General features: G+C 39.4%; 1 protein-coding gene and 1 long non-coding RNA gene across 6 annotated transcripts in view; one reads left to right on the top strand and one right to left on the bottom strand.

Moving 5' to 3' along the window:
- CUNH1orf226 (chromosome unknown C1orf226 homolog) overlaps window positions 1-19,865 on the bottom strand; it is a 281,545-nt gene that overhangs the window by 80,492 nt on the left and 181,188 nt on the right. The gene's annotated exons all lie outside the window — the stretch shown is intronic.
- On the top strand, window positions 419-19,263 carry LOC134476969 (uncharacterized). Its single transcript, XR_010048828.1, has 3 exons — window positions 419-548; window positions 1,016-1,055; window positions 18,919-19,263. It is a non-coding gene; the product is annotated as an uncharacterized LOC134476969 (long non-coding RNA).

The following is a 19,865-nucleotide window of genomic DNA, read 5'->3' as shown; positions in this document are numbered from 1 at the left end:
AAGCACCAATAGAGTTTAATTGCACTTCCACTGGAAACTCTGGGCATGAAAGAAAATCAACTGTCTAAAAATGCTTAAGTATTCACATTAAGTCATCTGTTTACATGGCAACTACACTTCTCTTAAAGAGCCATGCTATTGTACTCATTAAAGGGAGAAGAAATGGATTTGAAGAAGGACAGCAGTAATGCAGTAACTGTAACAGGAGAGAAGCAGCTTTCCCCAGGATGTGCTGCTCTAAGGTGCAGTACAAGCAGGCTCAGAAGGAATTCCTGTTCCTTGGAACAGGAATCCAATATGCTCCGACTATGCCAGTGGCTAAAGAACAAACAGCATTGCTGGTGCCACCGTCTATAGCTCATGCCAGGCCCCGAGTATGTGCCAAGAGGTCTGGCCCTCCACCCGACATGGCCAGACTGTTCTGGTACACTTGCTTTGTTGCCCAGAGCTCCACCAGCAAAGACAGATTAAGCCCTACAAACCTGACCTTTCAAAGAACAAAACACTACAACTCCTGGAATGCCAAGCACAGACAGGAAAGGCCAAGGGTAAGTGTTTGGGGTTCATAAACAGAGCCTTGAGCCTTGTATTGAAAGAGTGGCCCTGGAACTTCAGTGCTGTGTCAATCAGTGAGGCCAGGGAGGGAAGGCTGGGGACAGGGAACAACAGCAGCTATAAGTAAAGACTAAATAAGCGACACAAGCAAGACACTGGCTAGAAGCTTCCAGACCAGCAGCCTGGATCTTGAGCATCTTCTGGTTCCCAGAACTGCCTCGCTACCCTACGACTCTATTCCAGTCTCTGGGTACCCAAGAGATGGGAAGCTCAGGAAGGAGCCAGCCCAGCCCTGCGCTTGAAGCTGCACTGCAGAAACAGAAGGAACAGAATTATTTAATTAGAGGCTGGGGAAAGGGTGTTAAATACTACAGAGATACTGAACAGTTAATTTTCACAATGTATAGCTTCTTGAATGTTTAACTATAGTCGAGTTTAACCAAAATACACTTCTTCACAGGAACCTTGGTACCTCGGTCAGCTTGGCTACAAACAATTTGGTGAGTGGTGCCCTCTCTCACCTGCTTCAGGTCCCCTCATTCTTACCTATAGCAGCTCCTTCCCACTGCCCCACGGTGCTAACTGACATGAGCCACAGCTTCTCCACGAGCTAGGGGCTAAGAAGCAACTTGCCAGAAGGAAGAGGGGTCTGTCTGCACAGGCAAATGGTGAGGCCATTGCTCTGAAAGTCCTTGGCTTACATTCAGCTGTGTTCCTACCATTCTGGAAGAGCCTGTGGCTTTGCCTCCTGCAAATGATCAACAGTAAATTTTGACAATGCTCCTGGGCATCTTAATTATACTCTACCTATAGCCTTGGTTTCCTGAGTGTGAACCAAACTGCAAGCACTTCAACCAAAGGAACTATCTCAGAAAGGGTTTGCAAGAAATCCTTCTGCACTTGGTGAAAGTTTAATAAATTACATAAAAAATACAAAGTCTGAGTACAGCCATGTTCATAACAGCATTATTCACAATAGCCAAAAGGTAGACACAGTCCAAATGTCACTAAGTGAACAGATACACAAATATGTTACTATACACGCAATAAGAATATTATGAAGCCTTAAAAAAGAAATGCTGACACATGCTACAACATGGAGGAAGCTTGAAGAGAACACAGTAAATGAAATAAGCTACTCAAAAAAGTCAAATATTTTGTGATTCCACTTTCATGAGGTACCTAATGTCTAAGTCAAAAAGACAGTAGCATGGTGGCTTTCAGGGGGAGAGGGATACTCAGTTTAATGGGTATAGAGCTGCAGTTTTTAAATGATTCTGGAGGTATATGGTGGTGACTGTTACACAATAATGTGGCTATATTTAATAGCATACAATTATACATTTAAAAATGGTTAAGATGAGGTAGGCATGGTCGTGCACACCTGTAATCTTAGCACTTTGGAAGGCAGAGTCAAGAGGATTGAAAAATCTGAGCTCAGCTGGGCAATGTATTTAGTAAAACCTTGTCTCAAAATTTTAAAACAATAAAATAATAGGGGGTCTAGGGAAATAGCTTCTCAGTGTGAAGGCTCTAGGTTCGATTCCAGTACAAAATAATTAATTAATTAGCCAAAAAATGGTTAAAATGCGCTATGGCTTATATCTAGATTTCCCCCCAAGTCTCATGCAGTTATGAGTGGGACTTTTCAGGGATGGCTAGATCTAGAGTGTGTGGTGCTGGGATTCCCAAATTGATCCACTGATTGCTATGGCATAGTTCTGGCTAGGACTAAGAGTGTCAGTGATATACTTGCCATAGGGAAGGTGCTTCTGCTTGTCTGCTTGCTGTGGATTATTTGTTTTCTGTAATGCTTCTCTGCCATGCTACCCTGTCTTGGAGCCAGTGAACTTTGGACTGAAACCTCTACAAACTGTGAGCTATCATAAACCTTTCCTCCTTTACTTTGAGTGTTAGATATTTTTGTCTCAGCAATGAGAAAAGTAACTAAGACAAGATGCTAAGTTTTATGTTGTGTATTCATTACAACAATAAAAAAGATACAAAATCTGGAAACACTGTGGAAGAGTTCTGCTCTTCAGCAAATCCACTTCAACAGCACTCACAAATGAGTACTTCTGCAAATCCTCCTACTCGATGCCAGTTAAACATGCCATCCTTTACCACAGTTACATGTCACTACATTTGCTAATCTGATGCCCAGAATGCCTTCCCCACACCATCTTCTGGGGAACACCTGCTTATTCTTGAAGTATCTGTTAGGCTTCTCCATAGTGAGGCCTTTCAACTCAAAGCCCCTTCCCACACCCTTACCACTCCATCACTGGGTTCCGACAGCCACATGCAAGCCTCTATCATCACTCCCTGTAGACTGGTTGTTTGCTTATTTCCCCAGAAAGCTATGGCCTCCTTGACAGCAAGAAATATGACTCACTGTATGTGTACCGAGACGATAACAGAGGACACAGGAAGGTGCAATGTAGAGATCAAATACATTAATGAGCATGGTTGATAATGATTGTTCATGAAGCTCAAGAAAGGCAGATGCTCTATAAAAGGGCACAGTAAGACTTTTAGAGGTTAATTAACTGACAAGCTACTAAAGCTTGGGTGTCAAGGCATGCTACAACAAATTTCAGAAGACCAGAGCCTCTTTTACTGGTCTATACCCCACAGCACACTGCTTGATACACTCTTCTTTAAATGAATCCATGTAGAACTACCACTAGTGGTAGGGTTAGGAACAATGAAGACAGCAATGTTTATGCTGATGAACTTCCATACTGAGCTTTGCCACTTCCCAGCCTTCCAGCTCCTGTGTCTACAGAACCAGGACCTGGGGACAGAAGCCCCAGAGCCACTACAGTCCTGACACTCAGGTGCAGTTTGGGGACTCATATAAGGAATCTCAGAAATGCTAGCAAGGCCAAGATCAAAATTGGTGCTGAATCTGAATTCTAGAATATCTATCAACATTTTGGAAAAATGTAGGTAGAGAAATTTATTTTACATCTGCCAACCTCAGCCCAAGGGTATCATGTCAGCAACAGACAGATTACTGAAAACTGGGCATAAGTAAAACCACTACACAAACAAAACCACTTAAAAGGAACCAGAGAAGCTATCTTTTATTGTATTTTCTTTTTGGTGCTGGAGATCAAACCCAGAGCATTATGCATGCTAGCCAAGAAAGCTACAGAGAAGCTACTTTTTGCAGAAATATTCATAGTCCTTCTATGCTATAGAGTTGTAATATTTATTGGGTTTGCAGACCAGGGAGATCTAAAATTTAAATTCTAATTTCATTTGGCATACCTAGCTTTAAAAAAAAATATAGAATCTCAGAATCAGCCCTTGCAAACATTCATCCAGGGAGTAAGGCAAAAGTTGGCTTTTCTAAAAATGCAAGTGTTAACTATAGATTGGATAGAAACACTACTCTGGGGCATGGACGTGCACTACTAAAATTATTACATACTTTTTTTACTCCTTTTGAAATTTTTTATTGTATGTTTGTAGTACTGAATGTTTACAGTCCTTGTGTGAAGTTGGTACATGGACATAACACACTTACTTCCTGTTTTCATTCCCTTTCCCTCTTCTCCCTCCCTATCTTCCCATCTCTTGGACCTCTTCCTGTTAGAGAAAGGTCTATCTTCCTGCTTCCTATTACCTTTTATTTTGCTCTTTGTTTACACTTTGGGTGTCTCATATAATAGAAACCACGAGATGGTCAAGCTTGTGTATCTGACATATTCCACTTAACATTATGGCCTCAGATGCATCCATTTTCCTACAGGTGAGTCAAGTTCATCCTTCTTGATAGCCAAGTAGTGCTCCATGCTGTGTATGTACCACGTTTTCTTTATCCACTTATTTGCTGGACATACTACATATCTTCATTTGCATCAAGAACTGTCTTAGACTGAATATATCTGGATATGTGTGCTTTTATTTTCTTTTTAAAAGTGTTTTATGTGATACATCCTCCCATCCCCTTCCTTCTCATCTCTGTAGAGTCTATGTCTTAACATGACTCTTTATTTATATTTGGGTCTGTCAGAGAAATCATATATTCTCCCCAGTAGCTGGAACTACAGGCATGCACTCTTATACTGAGTTCATGTACTATCTGTTAATGGTAGTTATTATTGTAACAATTAAAATACTAATTCCTACACTCCTGTACTGCTACTATTCAATATCATCACTTTCTACATCCAGGATTGCTAAAATCACCATTAGTGTATTAAGAGGGAATTCTGTTGGGTGGTAGATATCTGGTCTTCATATATTGTGTATGTCTGAAGTATTTCATCAAAAACATTTTAGAAAAATCCTTGTGCTTGAAACATTTAAGATCACAAATACTGGCCACGCTTTTCAGGACACAGATGCAGAAGCTGGTGCCCAAGGGCAGTCCATCAGTGGGAACCCCAGCCCCAAGCCACACTGTCTGATCCTTCACTCTGTACTTTCCTTGTTGCTCAGTATCTCTGTCTTTTTCACCAGCTCAGAATCCTGGCTACACGAAATAAGATTATTCATTCTCTCCTCCATCCACTCAATGCATGTTTAATGAGCTCTTTCACACGTCTGTGACCCCTGTCTTCTAACAAGTAAGAAAGTGAGGAAGACCCCATCAGAAATCAACCTCAGAGGATCAGGAATGTTTCCATGACTCTTAAAGGAAAGCCTCATTCTTCCTCCCCCAAATCCCTTCCCTAATTACACTGCCTTCCTTCATATCCACTGTTGCTTCCTACCCTACTCCACACCCGGGGACACAGCTAAATCCTGGGAAGGGTGTAAAACACCAACAAAGTCTGAAAAAAAAACATGGCAAAAGGGCCTCTTGAGTGGCAGGAAGCAGCTAAATTCATCAGTGTGTGAACAGTGAAGGTTGGGGAGAAGTTTATCCAACCGCAGCTGTTCTGTGGGTGGGAGGCATTTCCACGGTGTCAAGAGAGCAGTATGATGAAAAAGGGCAAATTAAACAGGCCCTCAGATGGGAGGTGGTGGCAGCCTCCGGCACAGGCGATTCTGGGCTGTGTACTCAGGGGAGCTCCTGAGTGGCAGCTGCTCCCCAAAGAGAGGAGACAGCTCTGGAATACAGCCATCATCGCTTTCTCTGCCCGGGAGCATGCTGACAGGTCACGGGGAGCTGAACAACAACCTGTACCATTAAGGGCTCAAAGCGGGGTGATTTATGAAGCAAGATGAGCACCCCTACTACCAATAATCCACTGCTTTCAGCTTGCCTTTGCCTCTGCCATCTCCCACAGCATACTAAAAACAAGTACAGTCCCCCTCCATATCTATGGGGATTGTCCTGTGCCCCCTCCACAGACACCACAACCATAAACCTCAGGCCCCTTTTGTAACCTACACATAGCCTCCCCTATATTTTACATCATTTCTAGGGGACCTAGACTGTCTCATGCAATTTAGACGCTACGAAAATAGTTGTTACACTTCATTGTCTAAGGAATAATGGCAAGAAGATGCCTACACATGTTCAGTCCAGATGCATGCATTTGCCGACTATTTTCGATCTGTGGTTGGTTCCCTCTGTGGTTGCAGCAGCTGTGGAGGGAGGGCCCACTGCATTAGAGCCTTTCCTTTAAGTAAAAACACAGAAAGAGATGGATGACAAGCTAAAAATATAACAAAACAAACCCAACACTAGCTGGTTCTAGGCTTTTCCTCTCTTAGTTAGCCCATATTCGCCTCTTAGTGGTTAATGTGGCATAGCCTGTAAGTAGGAGGACAGAGACATGAAACTCGGCTCCTAGAGAGAGAAAAGGCACAATGCTGTCACACAGTATGATTCACATCTACACACACGTGCCTGCACGCAGAAGGAATAAAAGTTTTCCAGCTGTAAGTAGACTCATGAATCAAGGATTTATGGTTTTATTCCTCAGATCAAAAATGGTTATGAGACAAATGATGAATCCTCTAAGGTTCAATTTATCGTTCTCCATAAAAGAAGACAATCAATCACATTTTATGGCCTCCCTGAATCTCCCACTACAACCACACACATCCTACACTCACCTTGTATAATTCAAGTGAAACAATTCATACAAAGCTTTATGAAGCCTGCAGAAGAAGCCCCATTGAACACTAATGCTATTTCATAAGAAGTGTTTGCACTCGGCTTTGCAACCTTCAGCAAGCTCCCTAACCTCCTAAATACTATTCTCTTCTCTATGAAATGAGGGTCCTGGGTTAAGTGATACCTAAGAATCTTCCTGGCATAATACAAACTTTCAGAGTCCTAATAAGATGACTGAGAAGGACAGCTGCCCTTAAGGAAGAAGGGGAAAAAGAGAGAAGTGGTTTGGAGAAGTCAGGCAAATCCCAGAAGCAAGAGACAAGGTTGAGAGGGAGAAAAGGGGCAGGCGGATACAGGAGGAATCTGCAGTGAAAAAGAAATTATTGCAGTTTTGCCCAAAAGGTAGGAGGGAGTTATATGATTAAGGTTTTTAAAAGAGTAAAAAACAGGCAGATGTTGAACATAAGCTTAGTGTCAGCACCAAGAATTCAGAAAGGAAAGACACTAGAAACCAAATATCTAGGAAAGAAAAGAAACATGTACCAAACCCTGAGTCATATAAATTTTTTTCAAAGTCTGGATGAAACCACCATACGGAAATTATTTCTAAATTCTATGCCTGAAAAAAAGCAGCAATGCTTTCAATGATGACAGTACAGGTGAATACAAAGGATGTGTTACACACTGAAAAGGTCTATCTTGAACCAGAGAATCAGGAAACAGGAGTTAGAATGTGTTTTATAGTAGCCACACAGTATTAAAGTAGAATTCATTTTCCTATCTATACCAAGTCCTTGTACTTTGTACTGAATCTTTCCCCTAGATCTTAGAAAGAGATAAGGGAGTAGTTCTGGGGAGTCTGTGCTTGCATTCACATCTTAGGGCCAAAAGAGCTGCAGATTAAAGGCGAAGAAATGCAGGGGAATTCAGAAATCATAGTAGGCAGCACTGAAGGCTTCAGCGTATGTGCATCATGTAATGGAAGGCATGATGAAGAAAATGACTCTTGGGAGACACTGAGGAAACTTTATGGAGGAGGAGGAAAACAATAAAACCAGATTGAGAGGCCTATTAGAAACCATGGGGCTGTCTCTGTCTGGCAATCATTCAGCCTCTAAATGAATCCTTGCAGCTTGGTTTAAAAAATAGTTTCTTACAATGAAACTGATATCCAGTGCCAAAATCTTCCACTTACACAATTCTCTAAAGCTGTGCTTCTAAAACCTTAAGGCCCACATGAATCTCTGGGGAATCTTATTAAATTACAGATTCCAAGGACTCTTCATTTCTAGGAAAATCTCAGGTGATGCTGCCACTACTGGGCCATGGACCACACTCTGAGTAGAGAGGCTCTGGAGCTAAAATACTTAAACTCAGACTGCATTGCATATACTTAAACTCTAAGGTTTTCTTCAGTGTTAACATCCTATGAGACCTGCCCATTGTTCAAATGTCAATATTAAGTTACACAAAAATTGACTCAAAATTTATCTCAGAATAACCACTTTAAGATGGCTAAAAATCAAACTCTAATATTCAAATGATGAAACCCTAATATACAATTCAATGTTAAGTATACAGTCTCTAGAACAGAAAGCTCCCAGGATAGAGGGAATCTGAAGCCAAAGGCTTTTCAAGGCATAGTAGTTACCTGCTGTCAGTAGGTGGCAATATTTCCTCTGGGTCTAATGGTTCTCATCCTGAGTCATACACCAGAACCACTTGAGAAACTTAAAATACAGTCTCCAGTTTCTGAGAAATTGTGATTGAAAGAGTCTGGAGTGCAACTTGGATGCTGAGACATTTTTTCCTCTCTAACTTCACGGTGCAAGTAAGACTAAGTACCACACAAAGGTAGAACAAGGTACAGCAGACCACAGAAACCAAGCGGTAAACAGCCAACATCATTCACCACAGCACTTCTTATTCCTCGTGCACATGCGCACATAAACACAGCCACTAGCGCTGACTCCAGCGCACCACATATAATCCTTACACCCTCTCCTCTCGCCTCAGCCCATCCCTGCTAGGTTACTCCAAGGCTTCAGGTTTTACTCTTCTGAAGTCCTTTGACAACAAATGATCCTGAGTAGACAGATGCTGCGAGGGTCTCTGTAGGAAAGGCACTTTGTTTTGTACCGGACACACTTTTAACCACAGCAGTGTTTCATTGCAACTTTTCTTGGTACCAGCCTCAACTCTGGGGACCAGCACAATTTTCTGTAACAGGCACAGTATAAAGTATTTTATGTTTGGGGGCCCATGAGGTCTCTTTTGTAACAATGCTATCACTGCAGCACACAAGTAGCCATAGAAAACAGTAGATAAATGAGTGAATCTATGTTCCAATAAAGTTTTATTTATAAAAACAGGCACTGGGGACAGACATGATGGCACACATCTGTAATCCCAGCACTTAGGGAGGATGAGGCAAGAGGAACACTGGGAGTCTGAGGCCAGCCTGGGCCAAATAGTGAGTTCAAGGCCAACCTGAACTGCACAGTGAAATCCCGTCTCAAAATGAAAAAGTGAAAAAACAAAAAACAGGCAGTGGGCCAGATTTGAGCCATGGAGTTTCTTCTGAATTTTTCTTCACCCTGTGATATTATATATAGTCATTAAGCAAAAGCACTGCAACGTTCACAGTACAGAAATATACCTGTGCTTCTGCAGAGAAACCGGAATCCATTTTGGGAAGCAGGTGAGATTTGAATATGTATACAGTAAAGTTTCTATTCAGAAACGAGGATAAAAACAAGGACAGAAATCTCTCTTAAGAACTGCAAAGTCACCAGAGAGATTTCTGAGATAGGGTCTCAGTCTTGCATATTTTCCCACAAACAAAGTCTGATCTGAGGCAGGTTTTCTCTAACCCTGAAGGAAATCTAACATCAAATGTGTCAGGGGGAAAATGAACCACTGAGAGCAAGACGTGACCAGACCAGACAAACAAATGATCAACATAAACCTCACATATTCGGTAAAAAGTAATTCAGAACACATCACAGGCTGAAACGTAAAAAGATAAAACTTTTAAAATAAAACCCAAAAGGAAATCTTCATGATCCAGAGTTACACTGAATTCTTTAGGCATAGCACCAAATGCATGATCCATTAAAAAAATAAAACTGAGTAACTAGACTTAAATCTAGAAACTTTTGCTCCAAGGAAGCCAGTTTTAAGTGAACAAAAGGCAGCCTATAGACTAGAAGAAAACATTTTCAAATTGCACATCTGACAAAAGATTTGTATCCAGAATATAGCATGAATAGTATGACAACCCAAGTTTAAAAAAAAAAAAAGGCAAAATACTCCAACACACACTCAACTGAAGATTTACACAAGGCAAATAAGCACATGAAAAGAAACCAATAAGGTTTGGAAGCTGGTTCCGTGTTGCTGTGTAACAGGAGGAACAGACTAGGGTGAGACCTGCCTAGGAAACTGGGCTGAAAAAAATTATTTCTGCCCAGTGGAACTTTTGAATTCTGTCTCTGGAGTCTCAGAGCCTATTGAAATGTGTTCAAACCTGATTACAACTCCCTACAACAATAGGCTATGCCCCCTAAGTCTAGAATTATGGCCTCCCATGAGAAGATTTCACTGTCACTTGCTATTGGGGAAATGCAAATTAAAACTACAGGAGATCCTACTACTTATATTAAATAGCTAAAGTAAAATAACAATTCTGAGCCCTGATAAGGGTGTAGAGCAACTGAATCTCTCATACGTTGCTGAAAAAATGTAAAAAGAGCACAGCTGGTTTTGGAAAACTCAAGGGCAATTTCTTAAAAAGCTAAACATTCACTTATTTATATGACCCTGTGATATCTTACCTAGGTATCCAGAGAAGCAAAAACCTATGTTCCCAATAAGACTCACACACAAATATTTAGCAGTTCTATTTATCACCACCAAAATAAACCACCGATCACAAGGTGATAACATGACCTGGCACAACCATATGCTAGGATACTACTCAAATTAAAATGAAAAATACATAGCTCATACATGATACACTGGTGCTATAGAAAATTTAAACAAGTTTTTATCAGTGTAAAAGACTGATTAAAAGAGATGATATATACACAGAAAACTTGGAAGATATGTGTCTCCAAAACATGTTGAACAACAGAAGCCAATCTCAAGAGATCACATAAGTAAAGAATAAAACTACAGTGACAGAACAGATTGGCAGTTGCTAACAGAGATAGGGAGAGGATATGACTACAAAGTGACAGCCCCAGGGACATAGGAGGGTGATAAAAATGTTCTGTATCCTGACTACGGTGGTGGTTATGTGATCTATAGAGATTAAAATTCATAAAATTATATCCAAAAACTCAATTTTAGTTTATGCTAATTTTTACAATAAAAGTAAATTAAACTCCAGTGGGCTGGCTGTGAAATATCAGGATAGAAGATGCTTTCCAACCTCCTTCCCTTCTTTAGGAGGCCCCAGACCTCCCCAGCTGGTACAGATTGAGGAGCACCCGTCCCCCTGCAGTCCAAAGCAGACTGAGAATTCTAGACTCACAGCATCCCAGCTCAAGGGCAGGGGCTACCAGTGGTGCCCTACTACACAAGCCTGGAGAACTTCACTAGCATAAGAAGATGGGAAAGTCTTCCCAGACTCTGATACCCCTCCCACCCACATGCAATCAGTTCAGGCCCTGGCAGAACGATAGGGTGGAGCATTGGTACCATGAAAGTCACATGAAGGCCAAACTGCCAAGCTGTGGTCACTTCTATGTGGTAACACAGACTCTATGGGAGATCATTATTCCACAATGGGAGGAACATTCTATCGTCCTATGCAGATGTAGTCAGGGCTGGATCTGTCTCTATAGGTCATGGGATTTCAAATACATAACTCTAACATTTCAGTGGGTCACAATAGTTTTCCAACCTCATTTCCAGGACAGGAGCTTCACCTGAGCCTGTTACCCTTGATTTAGACTCACAAGGTGGCGACTGCTATCAAACAAGGTGACCGTTAGAGAAAAATTTTAAAGGGCCAGTCCTACTACACAAGCCTGGAGAACTTCACTAGCATAAGAAGATGGGAAAGTCTTCCCAGACTCTGGTACCCCTCCCACCCACACGCAATCACTTCAGGCCCTGTTCAAAGCAGTACTAATCTGGCTGCCCTACTGATTTCTAAACATCTCTGCCTCCATGCTGAATCTGTACCAAGCAATGGCTCACATACATTCAGCTCAAACAAAAAGACCAGCTAAATAATATGATATGATATAATTCTACCTCATCTTCTCAACCAGTACATAAGTTCTCTGAAGACAGGTACTGTACAGGTTCAGTGCTATATTTGCTTTTCTACATATTGATAGAATTTTCACCCACCATAGGGACTTGATTTAACAATGCAGAAAGCCTGCTTATGTGACTATGTTAAGAATGAATGGGCAAGGAAAGAAGCAAGGAAGGAAAGCATGAAGCAGGCAACTGTTCTCAGTGGGGTAAGAGAAGTGTACCAGCAATCATATGTCAGGTTTGAAGGCACTACAGACAGGGGTAGGCAGACGCAGCCCAGGCAGAACTCATGACCACCATGGGCTGTTCCCCTTCAATTTATTTTTAATCTATTTGGCTATTTCAGTGGTACAGCAGTGCTTTGGTTCACACACTTCTTTCTACAACAGTTCGTGAACTAAGGCACCATTGTGCCATGAAGAGCAATCGTAACACGGAATTTCCGCAGTGATGATGGATAATTTAGCATTATCCATGCTAAACTGCTTGACATCCCTTAGACTCCCAGCTCAATACTTTGAAAAGTCACTTCATTGTAAGGACCAAAGACTCAGTCTGTTTCACTTGCTTCTCTTTTTCTAAGACCTTAAGAACTTTCTGGAAATCTAGCTACTGAGTGGATCATAGGTAGATGGTTCTCTTTCCTACTTTTTTTCCCAAAAGAAAATTGAAAAGGAAAAAAGAATGGTAGCACTGGCCCTTTAAAATTTCTCTCTAATGGTCACCTTGTTTGGTAGCAATTGCCACCTTGTGAGTCTGAATCAAAGCATTTTTATGACTAAGTTTCAAAATATGTCATTTTTAACAATTTATTGGCATGGGATAATTGTGCCAAAAAGAAAACTATTTTTCTCCAGGCTAAAATGAGCTAAGTTGGTTTTACTTTTTCCCAGAACTGTTTTGATTATCAAGATACTCAGTTATAACCAATTACATTTAGATCATTACTCAAAAATAAGCACAGATTTTTAAAATCTGAATATTTATTCATTCCAATTCCAAAAATACCTCTTTTTTTACCTCTTCCTTAAAATGTTTAAAATTACTTTTTAAAAAGGTCCTTTGCTTTACATCTTTCTATCTCTTAACTCCCCCAATCCAGTCCCTACAGAGAAAAAAGGAAATCCAATTTAAATGCAGGGATCTTATATTTGATAATGAATAATTAATATAGTCAAGGAACCCCAAGGGACATTTACCTTGAGAACTGGCTGCTGATAAATCCCAGACTCACTGGGCTTACTTATATATCGTGACCCTTTAAACTGGAAAGGAGCAGCTAATAAGCAACACTACCGCACAGTCATGTATATATAAGGAACTGATCTTGATGTGCTTCGGTTGCCTGTATGGACCTGGGGTATTTACTGAATACTTTCAACCTGAAAACAAATCCATCAGCTTAGAAATTTTTCTTGTGTTTCTTCTTTGGACAATTTCCTCCTATTCTTTTTCCCTGTTCTGTCCATTTTGGAACTCAGTTTATCAGACAATGGAATTCTCATTGATCAATTGATTCTCTAAATTTTCCAATTTTTTCTCTCTTAGTTTATATGGCTATTCTAGTTTTTGGCTGACTTCTTTTAAAAAAGAATTCAGGCTGGGGATACAGTTGTGGTGCTCTTACTTAGCAAGCATGAGGTCATCTGAACCATCTTACTTCTTTTCCAGTTTTACTGGCATTTTTTTTATTTTTAGGGCTCTCTGCTTATCTATTTTCATAGCATCCTTTCTTGTTTTAGGATGCAATGTCTTATGCAGTATGTTCTTCTAATTTTATCTTTTGTTTTTCTAGGTTTCCTTTTTGATCCCTGCTGTTTTTTCTTTAGCTTCCTCTCTATTACTTATTTTTTTCTCTGTATCTTTTTCTTCCGGATGGTTTTCAAATGTCTTGTGATTTTTCAGTGCCCATCCATATTAAAGGAAAACTCAAAAGTTGAGTGGAAATGCTCTCTGAGTTGATAGGAGTTGGCTGTGGCCTGGAAGGTTCATTGACTAGTGAGCTTGGCTGTAAAGTAACCAAACTGGCCTTTGATTTGCAGAGATCTTCAGAGATCAAGGCTTGAGATCTATTCTCTAGGTTCATTCAGCTTCTTCAGACAAAAAGTCACCCCACAATTAAACTTCTGAAAATCCAAGAAGTTCTATGTGAAAACTCTTCCTTGAGATCATTTTTATTTGCTAGTTCAACCCTACCATCTGTAACAGTTGGCAACTCCTGGTCCTGAGCCTTCCCACAGTTTTCTAGCACCACTCACCTTCCTTGCCAATAGTGTTCCTTCTGCAGACCTTGGACTAAAGAAGCCATCTCTGCTCCATGTACGCCATCAATATCATCAACCCTCACACTGTGTCTTTCAAAAAAGTCACTGAAATTTCTTTACCAACTATTTACTCTGCCATTCTCTCTTTCCTTGTAGTCACTTCAAAAGGGCTCCAGGAGGAAGAAGTGGTAAATACACACAGCCCATCCACCAGGCCATATGTCTAACCCCTTGCACTGGTAGGATCCTCTGGGGGGGAAAGTGTAATTCTTAGTGATGTTAAAATTGTATCAGAAGCCCACTTTTCTCATCTGCATTATTAAGCAGGTGAGGCTAGTGTGGATGCAGCAAACCATTTCAATGCTACTGCAGAAATACAGCTAGACTTGGATAAGGCAGGTGGCAGAAATGGAGAGAAGCAGCTGGAATCAAGAGCTGGTTTAGAAGTGACAGTCCCTGGTGCTCGATTGGATAGTGGACAAGAGAAAGAGTGAGGGACCTGTGGGGCAGGGGGTTCTAAGATTTGTGCAACTGCATACAAATGGCACCAATCACTGAATCGGGGTAACTGGAATAAAACCAGACCTATGGGAGAAGAGCAAAAGTTTAGACATGATGATTCTGAGGCATATTTATGGACTCCAAGAGGAGATGGCACATAGGCAATGCATACGTAGGTAGAATTTGGAGGCAGAGATGATCTAAGCCAGAAATATAAATTCTAGATGGCCTGTGGGTAGTTGCATATGAGATTGGCTAGGAGAAAAGCAGAGAAAGAAGAGAAGATGGATGCCAACAATGTATTTATAGTCAGCAGTAGGAGGATTCACCTTCCTTTGGAACCACAGGAAAATGCCATCTTATAGACTTACTGTACATGGTTGAATGTGACTCCTAGAAATTCATGTGTTGGAAGCTTAATCCCCATGCAACAGCACTGGGAGATGGAGCCTACTGGAAAGTGGTTAGGTCCCCTTAACTCGTGGATTAAAGCCTTTGTAAAAAGTCCCTTCAGGGTGGGATCCCACTCTCGCACTCTCTTGCCTTTCAGAAGGCCCTTCCCATATGCCAGCACCTTTATCGTGGGCTTTAGCTTCCGAAATTGTAGGAAATAAATTTATCTTCTTTACTGAATACCTAGTCTGGGGTACAGCATTCCATTTTAGCAGCAAAACAGTCTAAGATCACCAGAAACTTCTATACAGTTCAATCTAATGGAAGGGACGGTCAGAGGGGATTAAACTCAGGAGGGCACCATGGATAGTTAAGGTCAAAAAATGTAAAGAGGTGATCATCACCGATGGTGACTAATGAGTCCTGTAAGTCAAACAGGATAGCTGAAAAACATCCAAAGAGTTTGGACATTGTTCAGTGGTTAATATGAATTATTCTGGCAGAAACATGAGACTAGAAATCATCTGAAGATGAGAAAGGTTATAAAATGGAAAAGTTATCAAAGTTAGCAAATTTTTGAAGATAAATCAAGACTACATACTTAAAGAGATTACAGTATTATCCAGCTTATTTAAAGGATTCAATAAATGCATTAAATGGTTAAATGTAGTTTGAAATCATCTGAAGATGAGAAAGGTTATAAAATGAAAAAGTTATCAAAAGTTAGCAAATTTTTGAAGATAAATCAAGATGACATAAAGAGATTACAGTAGTATCTGGCTTATTTAAAGGATTCAATAAATGCATTAAATGGTTAAATGTTTTTAATGTTACTATTAACATTACTGGTTGCTTTAAAACTCTCATGGTATTTATAATTCTCTGCACTCAGTTGGTGCTCAATAAATATTTAGGATGTGATGATAACTGTTAGTTAGGAATGAAGGCATAATAAGTCATTCCACATAATCTGCAATTAAAATTAGCTATAAATTCTTGTTGAGCCAAATGCCCTATATCCCCTTCATAAAAGTGTAAGTTAATCTAAATATGTTTATTAAATATGTTATTTAGATTCTTTATTCTCTCATGCTATGCATTAAGGAAACTTACACTTTAGAATGTTATTAGATTATGTTATGATGAAGTTACTCTCCTCAAAAAAACAAAACCTAAAAATCTAGACTAAGCCGGAAGCTAGTATAGTTTGTAACACATTATCATGAAATTTAATGAGGTAAAGTATCAGAACCTACAGCGACTGAAAGCACAGCTGATTTAAGGATTAGGACCTTCCCTGGCTTTGGTCAACGAAAGAAGGAGGTCTTCTGGAGAAACACAGAAAACATACTGACCACAGGCTTCCTGTGCCTCTAGATTATGCTTACCACAAGGGTTGACTCTCCTGTGGTGAAATTTTAGTTTGAAGGATCAAATAGCAAGCAACATGTAGGAGCATCTTAGGAAACCAAAACACGGGTCACAGTCCCTGCAGGGGCCTTCATCTACTTCCTTCCAACAAAAATCAACTTGGAGCCACGTATGGTGGTACACTTCGGAATCCTAGCACTCTGGGAGGCTGAGTAGGAGGAGCACAAGTCTGAATTCAGCCTGGATAACTTAGCAATTTAGCAAGACTCTGCTTCAAAATAATGACTTTTTAAAAGGGCTGGGAACATATCAGAAGGCACAGGTACTTGGTTAAATCCTCAGTGCTAAAAAAGAAAAATCAACCTAGGACAACTTATGCTTTTTGCTTTACCTTCAATGCCCTTTATCCATTTTCTCTATGAGGCATGCCTCCCTCAATCTGCAGCACCACCCCAAACACACACACACACACACACACACACACACACACACACACACACACCAGCCCACACCCATCAGGTTCATTATCAACATGAATTCCATTTTCAGTCCTGCAAAATAAGACTTCTGTATTTCCTCTGAGCTTCTACCAAATCTTCATTCATAATTCAATGTCAGCCCCTGATATACCTGAACTGCAGTGATCTGTTTTCCTGTCTTCCCCCACCTCAATCTCTCTGCTGGTCTATGCTCACACCAAAGCCAGATCTGGAGATACACTGTCCTTCCTTTTTCTTCTTCTTCTTCTTTTTTATTTAAGAGAAAAAAAGACACAGAAAAGAAAAACAAAAAGTAAAAGAGACAACAACAAATCCAAAACAATAACAGTGTAGGCTTTCAAAACAAGATGATTGCATACTTTTATTTAGAAAACCTGACATACAATTGATAACAAATTTCTGTTGAGCAGATAGTATTATATTTCTAACAAATATAGCCATCAGATTTAACACATCAAATTAGGAGGGGGCAATAGTCATTTCCTTTGCTACTGTAAAACATCACAACTTAGTGGCTTAAGATAATACAGTCTGATTCTCTTTAGATTAAGGTCATAAGTCTAGAGTGAGTCTTTGGGCTGCATTCCTTTTTGGAGGCTCTAGGTGAAAATCCAGCCACCCTCTGCAGATTGCCACCATTCCTTGGTTTCTGGTCCCTTCTCTCATCCTCAAGCCTAACAGCATGGCATCATCAAATTTCTCTCTGTTTTGGTCATCACATTGTCTTTTGTGTCTCTACACTGCTGCCTTGCTATTTTAAAAATTCCCGTGATTAAACTGGACTCTCCTAGACAATTCAAGACAATCTCCCTATCTTAAGATTTCTAATCACCCAAAATATAAATAACTTTATATTTGTGGAGATGGGAAGGGGATCTGGGGACGGAAGGAGAGAGCAGTGAAGGGAAGGGATATAAAAATGATTAAGATGTGGTACGCATATGTACCAATTCCCAAAGATATATTTAATTATTATTATGTATCACAAAACTATACTAATAAAAAGAGAACTGAAACTTTGAAAAAATTCTTAATCACATCTGCAAATGAAGATGTATTTGGTTTAAGAAAAAGACCATGACAGATAACAAAATATTTCATTTAAGTGATTGTTAACTTGAAAGATAGGACTTAGGCTTAAAAGTAGAAGTTTAGGGGCTGGGGATTTAGCTCAGTGGCATAAGCACCTGCCTTACAAAGCAGGCGGTCGTGAGTTCAATCCCTGGTACCGATAAAAATGAAAAAGACAAAAAAAAAAAAAAAAAAAAAAAAAGTAGAAGCTTAAATTACCTAGAAATTTTACTTATATGGAAAAATCACATTGTCTTGTGCCAAATGACACTCTATTGATGAAAAAAATTTATTTCTTCCAAATAAACATTAACCCTAAAAGCAGTTATCTTTGGAATACAAAGATGAAATATTTCTTGATGCTTGAGTGCATTTCCCTTTAGCAAAATATTTTAAAGACAGTATATAAACACACCAATGTCAGTTTGATTACTCTGTTAACAGCACTTCATTTTTTTTAACCTGGAAGAGCAATAAGATGAATTTACTTAGATAAGCAATCATGTGACTTGTTTCTATGCGACTTCTACCAATTAACAAAACAATCAAGTATTATCTGCCCTAATAATAATCAAAAGAGTGAGCTACAAGATCTTAAAATGTAGTTTTAAAAGAAAAGCACCAAAGAGTGAAAAAGTAACTGAAATAAGGGCTCAGCTTCCCCAGACAACCTCTTCTCTCTTGGAACACAACCATCTTCTTTGGATATGTAAGTTATAAGATGCTGTTTCATATGACTCTGGCTCTGATCGGTTGATCATTCTTGTATGTGTTAACCATCAAACATCATTTACACTTAGAGAAATTTAAATGCAAGCAAGTTAAATTGGGTATGTCTACTAATATTCCTGCCTACTGGTTCCATGAATTATAAAGCTCTCATCTGTATTAATGCTGACATTATAAGCCTAATACTTTTGTATAGCAAACCTAAAAGTTGTGTATTTCTTCCTCAATCTTTCCACAGGTGCTGAGGACTTAATTTCATAGGTTTCAAGTTCTCACCCTGCAGATTTGGAAACCACATTATCTACTGTGACAAAGGGATGTATTTCAAAATCATATAAAAAGAGTTTCACAAACACACATCCTACATGGGCTGTCCAGAATTGCTACACAAATCTTCTCTTCCAGCTGTATATATTTCAAGTTATTGGTAAAAGATCCCCATTAGGAACTTCATAGGTAAAACTGAGCTCTATCAACTTGTCTGTGAAATATGGCACTCTCTTGGTGGTCACTGAAGCCCCATTCGTAACCATGACATCACTGTTCCCATAGAACAACTATATTTTCAAAGAGGGAGAAACTAGATGGGATTCTTAGAGAAGATAAAACACAAACAAGTGAACTGGAATAAGGAAGCTGTCAGTGAATACTTTTTTGGAGGATGCTTAGTTTCTTGGAAGAAAAACAGTGTAGATTCTTGAAATTATAAATAATTGATAATAATTATAAAATATAAAATATTGATAAATAACTGCAACTAGAAAATAAAGCTGCTAAATTTTTTTCTGTAATGTAACACACTCTACCTTGCATGAGCCAGATTTAATACATTTATTTAAGCTTCTTAAAATAAAACCTACAACTTGACAACATACACAGTTATGCTTCAATACTTCTAAAACATTTAATCTCCTCACAGCTTTTTACTTTCTGTATTTATATTCTGTGAACTTAACATAATAGAAAATATATTTTAATGAGTTTTCTTCAGTTCAAGCAAGTAAAATAACCTTATATACAGCTATATCCCACAAGAAAAAATAAAAACCAAGTCATAATCATGTAAGTACAGAATAATGGAACTACATAAAAATTTCACATAAAGAATGGTAAAGTTAAACTGTTGCTCTATATAAAATTTGAATAAAATGTTTTCAAAAGTAATCACAAAAATGAAAAATTCAT

This window comes from Cavia porcellus, unplaced genomic scaffold (assembly GCF_034190915.1).
Source record: "Cavia porcellus strain 051 isolate PalLab524CR breed Dunkin Hartley unplaced genomic scaffold, mCavPor4.1 scaffold_7, whole genome shotgun sequence".
Taxonomy (NCBI): Eukaryota; Metazoa; Chordata; class Mammalia; order Rodentia; family Caviidae; genus Cavia; species Cavia porcellus.
The sequence above is the reverse complement of the archived record's forward strand: the minus strand, read 5'-3'. Positions and strand labels throughout refer to the sequence as shown.